The sequence below is a fragment of the Nyctereutes procyonoides genome, unplaced genomic scaffold (assembly GCF_905146905.1).
Source record: "Nyctereutes procyonoides isolate TBG_1078 unplaced genomic scaffold, NYPRO_anot_genome, whole genome shotgun sequence".
NCBI classification, from domain to species: Eukaryota; Metazoa; Chordata; class Mammalia; order Carnivora; family Canidae; genus Nyctereutes; species Nyctereutes procyonoides.
The window spans coordinates 43,332,986-43,338,985 of record NW_026575044.1 but is presented as its reverse complement, the minus strand read 5'-3'; the positions used below and the strand labels follow the sequence as shown (position 1 = coordinate 43,338,985).

Below are 6,000 nucleotides of genomic sequence, written 5' to 3'. Positions count from 1 at the left end.
TAGCAATTACAGGTGTCTTTAAAAGGCAAAAGGAAAGAAACTTCCTACAGACAAAAGAACTCGCGGGAGTCGCATGGCATCCAGGTTTGATTTTGGGGGAGGGTCAACATGAACCTATTCAGGGACATTCCAATCGGGTGTGGGGGGGGGAAACGGTTTTCTTATTGGTAAACAGAATTCTTTTAGTTGCAAAAATTTCAGAAGAAACTGGATAGCGCCTATGATTCGGCTGCCCTTACTTCAAGGGGGGAGGTTTCTTCACGTCGCATGGCATCCAGGTTGATTTTGGGGAGGGTCAACATGAACCTATTCAGGGACATTCCAATCAGGGTGTGTGGGGGGAAACGGTTTTCTTATTGTAAACAGAATGCTTTTAGTTGCTAAAATTTCAGGAAGAAGACTGGATGGGCTGCCTCTGGATTAGGGCTGGCCCTACTTACAAGGGGGGAGGTTTCTTCACTCAGAAGTTCTCATTCACAAGAAAAATCGAATGTTAACTAGATGTATTAGGATAATCATTTAGCAATACTCACTGACAGTGAGTCATTACATTCTACGTCCAAAACTAATATGTCAATTTTGTATCTCAATTTAAATTTTTTTTTGTAAAAAATGATCTACTCTCTTAGCAAATTTCAAGCACACTATTTTTGACTATGGTCACTGTGCCGCACATCAGGTCCCCAGAGTTTATTCATCTGATAAAGTTATACTTTCAGTACTCTATTACAAAGTTAATCATTTTCACTTCAGGGACATTGGCTTAAAACATTGCAGTCTGAGTATTACTGCATTTTTCTCTTCTTTGGCAACCTTACTTATACACTAAGCCAAGCTTGCTTATGTAGCTGACCCATGGCTAATTAAGGCTATCCTATCTTTGAGTGCACTTAAAGGACATGATAATGAAAGGGACTCAGCCAGGCCAAAATCTCAGTTCTGATAAGCCACAAAACATTAACTTAGCCCAAGCAATTTAGGGAGAAAAGTGGAAAAAGAGAGATGTTATTTGAATAGGCCAACTCAGAAAAATAATTAATCTAACATGAGAAGTAATATTTCTGAATGTGCACATGCCCCTTCTTCCTGGCAAATCACCTTACTTTTGAGGTGAGATGAAGTCATTGATACACTGTCTTCTGGTATTTTTTTTTTAAGATTGTATTTATTTATTCATGAGACACAGAGAGAGAGATAGAGACACAGGCAGAGGGAGAAGCAGGCTCCATGCAGGGAGCCTCATGTAGGACTCAATCTCGGGTCCCCGGGATCACACCCTGGGCTGAAAGCGGCGCTCAACTGCTGAGCCACCCAAGCTGCCCTCTTCTGGTATTTCTTTAGTGTTTCTATATCAGCAGCACATGTACATACTGTACATTTTATACCGATAGCTGTGGGCTCTGCTGAATAGACATGACAAAAGTGTTCATTTCCTTATATTTAGTGTATGATTAAAGTATGTGCTGTTTTATCAGAAACAACTCAAAGTAGAGCTATTCAATCCTTTCTGAATGACTTTTCACTTAGAACTTTGGGAATTATGCCTTATTTCATAACAAGTGACCAGGGTGAATGATTGTTGCAATGATGCCTCATTTCCCCATCTCAGCCGGCAGATACTCATTTTTCAAAGCACTGGACTTTGAGTTCTTCTTTTGAATATACACCATTTATGAAACCATCACCCCTTCCCATTGCTGCCCCCATAACTATTTGACACAGCATCATCATTTATGTTGGCAATATCATTGCCCTGGGTCAGGTTGCAAAAGACCCAAAGAAATACATTTGTCATCTAATTCTCAAGTTCTAAGGGAAAGTGAACTTTAGATTATAAATGCTTCTAGCTAAGTTTCTCTTTTCCTAGAAGAGATCTTAAAAGGGGAAATGAATTCTTCATTTGGTTGGTTAGTTGGGATCGGGGGCACAATCATCTATAAAGTGACCCATTAGTGAATCATCATAATAGCACATAACACATGGCAAAACTTGGCTTGAGCTTACAGAGCAAATAGTTCATGTTTGATAGCTACTTGTAGGATCCATTGAGAACATTCATTTTTAAATGGTTTCTCGGGATCCCTGGGTGGCGCAGCGGTTTAGCGCCTGCCTTTGGCCCAGGGCGCGATCCTGAAGACCCAGGATCGAATCCCATGTCGGGCTCCCGGTGCATGGAGCCTGCTTCTCCCTCTGCCTATGTCTCTGCCTCTCTCTCTCTCTCATTCTGTGTGACTATCATAAATAAATAAAAATTAAAAAAAAAATAAAATAAATGGTTTCTCTTTTGTAAAATAATGTAGGAGGTTGACTTTTGCTGTTAAATTCTGGATGTATTTTTAATTTGTTCCCTTTTTCAAAAGCTGCAATTGCAAAAAGTAGCTGCTCAAACTCCCAGGTTTTAGTATTACTGAGTCTATCTTTTTTGACTATTATATTTAAGTAATTCCATACAAAACTTAAGAACGAGTGCAGTCATACTTTGCAAAGTGGACCTTGGGATTTTGGAAATTATCTTTACCATTTGTGGACATGGACCTGGGTGTGCCTGGATCTGATGTACAAATGGTATTTATACTTATCAATATTTCTCTAATTTACTGAGCCTTTGCCATATTTTATTGCGTTGTTTGCATTATTTTTTTTATTCGCTAAGTCCATTTTAAATATTATAGACATGAATCCTCTTCATTACCTTGTGTGGTGTTGCAAATATGTTTCCTACCTTGACTATTATTCTTAACTTTGCTTACAGTATCTTTTTGTTAAACAAGGTATAATTTTTTAATGGAAAAAAATAATAATTTTTTATGGAGTTCTACTTGTTACTCTTTCTTAATGGCTTTTAATATCAATATCTTGTTCCTAAAATCTTTCTCCACCACTTTCTTTTCATTTCTTAGGCTTTATTCATTGCCTTCCATAAGATTTTATAGTTTTTCCATAAAATTCTGATAATTAAAAAAAGAAAAAGTTTTGGGATGCCTGGGTGGCTCAGTGGTTGAGTGTCTGCCTTCAGCCCAGGGCATGATCATTGAGTCTCACAATTGAGTCCCACATCCAGCTCCCTGTGTGAAGTCTGCTTCTCTATCTGCCTGTGTCTCTACCTCTCTCTCTCTCTCTCTCTCTAATGAATAAATAAATAAAACCTTTAAAAATAAATTAATTAATAATAATAATTTTTTTTTAAGTTTTTAGGTATAGAAATTAAGATTATACGGGGTGCCTGGCTGGCTCAGTCATAGCACTAGACACTTGTGCTCAGGGTTGTAAATTTGCATGTAGAGATTACTTAAAAAGAAAATCTTAAAAAAATTAAAAAGTTTATAGGGGCATCTGGGTGGCTTTGTCAGATAAGGGTCTGCCTTCAGCTCAGGTGATGATCCCAAGGTCCTAGGATCAAGCCCAATGTTTGGCTCCCTGCTCAGTGGGGCGGCGGCTTCTCCCTCTCCCTCTGCTCTTACCCCTCCACTTGTGCTCTCTAATAAATAAAATCTTTTTTAAAAAGATTATAAAACACATTCTTCTATATTAAACAATTTTAAATTTATAAATATTTGGTCTTTAGTCTTCTTAATCTACATGGATAGTAGGAATCCATTTTTTTCCCATGTGGACGCAAAGCTCATCTAACACCATTTTAAGTAATTGATCTCTTTCCTGCTTATTTGAATTGCCACCTTTGCAATATACTAAGTTCAGATACCCACTCAGTTCTGTTCTGTACTTTATTCCTCTGATTTTTCTATTCCTTCACAATACCACACTGTTTTCATCTTTGTGGTTATAATGTATCTTTGAGATCTGATAGGATATTTATTTCCTTCTTTATTTTTATTTTCTGGTTGTTTTTTTAATCTTCATATGGGCTCTGAAATCCATATGCTCAAGTTCCCCTGCTACTTACCTCAATCCTAGCACTTGTTATTTAAATTATCTCCATATTGCAACCCCTTTAAGGGCTTTCCCTCTTTTATTGTGCCAACCACAGTCTACTCTCTAAACTCCATTAGGAAATCTGATTATTTTGAGTCCTCATATGATTTTTAAAACAGTTTTATTGAGCTGTAATATGTATATACTAACAACATACTTATTTAAAATGTGCAATTCAATAGTCTTTAGCATATTCAGAGTTGTGCAACCATCACCACAATCAATTTTAGAATATTTTCACCACCCCAAAGAAAAAGTCCCTACCTTTTGGATATCAACCCCCATACTGTCATCTTCCTTCTCCTTTACTGCACCCCACATCCCACTCTAGGCAGCCACTAACCTACTTTCTGTCTTCAGAGATTTTTTTTTTATTCTGGATATTTAATATAAATGGAATTTGCAACTGGCCTCTTCCACTTACCATGATGTTTAAAAAATTCATCCATATTGTAGCATATATCAATATTAAACTTTTTTCTTATGGCCAAATATACCATCGAATAGATATACCATATTTTACCCATTCATCAGTTGACAGACATTTGGATTGCCTCTACCTTTTGGCTCGTATGAATAAATTGCTGCTATCAATCTCATATAAACTTGAAAATGAGTTTGTTACACTCTAATAAAAAAATCTCTGAGAATTTTTATTGCAATTGCATTCAATTTGTAGATTAATTTAGGAAAATTTTAATTTTTTTCTTATAATATTACTTCCATCGAGAAATTATGTTCCTTTACATTTATTTAGGCCTTGTTTATTGCCTTCCATAAAGTTGTATCATTTTCTTCATAAAACTCTGTTGCAATTTTTTATAATTTGTACATATTTTATGTTTTGCCATTTTGAATGGGATTTTTTTTTTAAGATCTATTTATTTCACAGAGAGAAAGAGCACACATACCAGGGGAGCAGGGGACAGAGAAGCAGATTCCCCATGGAGCAGGGAACCTGACACAGAGGTCAATCCCAGAACCCTGGGATCATGACCTGAGCTAAAGGTAGACATTTAACCAACTGAGCCACCCAGGCACCCCTTGAATGGGATTTTTTAATTAAAATTTCTATTTGGTGGTGGCAGTATATAGAAAAGCTATTAATTTTTGTATTTTTTAACCCTGTATCTAGCTATTTTGTAGATCTCTCTTATGCATTCCAATAATTTTTTGTTTTTTTTTAGCTTTCTAGATAATTTTATATCTGTAAATATATGAAGCTTATCTCTTACTTCACAATACTTATATTCCCTGTATATTTTTATTTTCTAATTTCATGGGTTATGATCTCCAGAATAGTGATAAATAATAACAACAGTATTGGGCATACATCTTTCTTATCAACTTTCATTTTTACTGCAAGCAATCTTTCAGCAAAAATAAAAGAAATTGAATACTGAAAAAAATCATTCTGAATCCTGTGTGAAAGCAAACTTGAAAAATAACTGAAAATAAGTTGTTTGTATATATAGAGAGAAATACAGGAAGGATATACACCAGACTTCTACAGGTAGTTCTTTTAAGAGTATGGAATTCTGGAGCAGAATCAGGTGGAGAGGGAGACCCACTTTCTGTTTTATGTACTCCTGTATAGCTTGGCAAAAAGCCTTTCCTATTTTTATAATTTTAAAATGCATCTTGGAAAAAATCCAAAGAGTATGAAGTGTGTAAAGACTTTCTTTACCTATCAATATTTAAGATGTGTGCATTGTTTTTAAAGATTTTTTAAATTTATTTATTCAAAGAGACAGAGGGGGGGGGGCAGAGACACGGGCAGAGGGAGAAGCAGGCTCCATGCAGAGAGCCTGACGTGGGACTTGATTCAGGGTCTCCAGGATCATACCCTAGGCTGCAGGCGGCGCTAAACCGCTGCGCCACTGGGGCTGCCCAGATTTGTGCATTGTTAATGGCTAAAATTTAAGTTTTGTTCACTAATGAAACAAAGAAGATAAATGGACAAATAGATGATAGAAGAATTGGTAGAGACACCAATATAGTTATAGATATATACCCACTGCTGTTACTAGAAAGTCCAAAAACAAAAAGATGGCCACAGAAAGGAAG

The 6,000-nt window shown here is 36.3% G+C and overlaps 1 protein-coding gene across 11 annotated transcripts in view; it reads left to right on the top strand.

Moving 5' to 3' along the window:
* Positions 1–6,000, top strand: part of DLGAP1 (DLG associated protein 1) — a 327,004-nt gene that overhangs the window by 129,431 nt on the left and 191,573 nt on the right. The window lies entirely within an intron of this gene.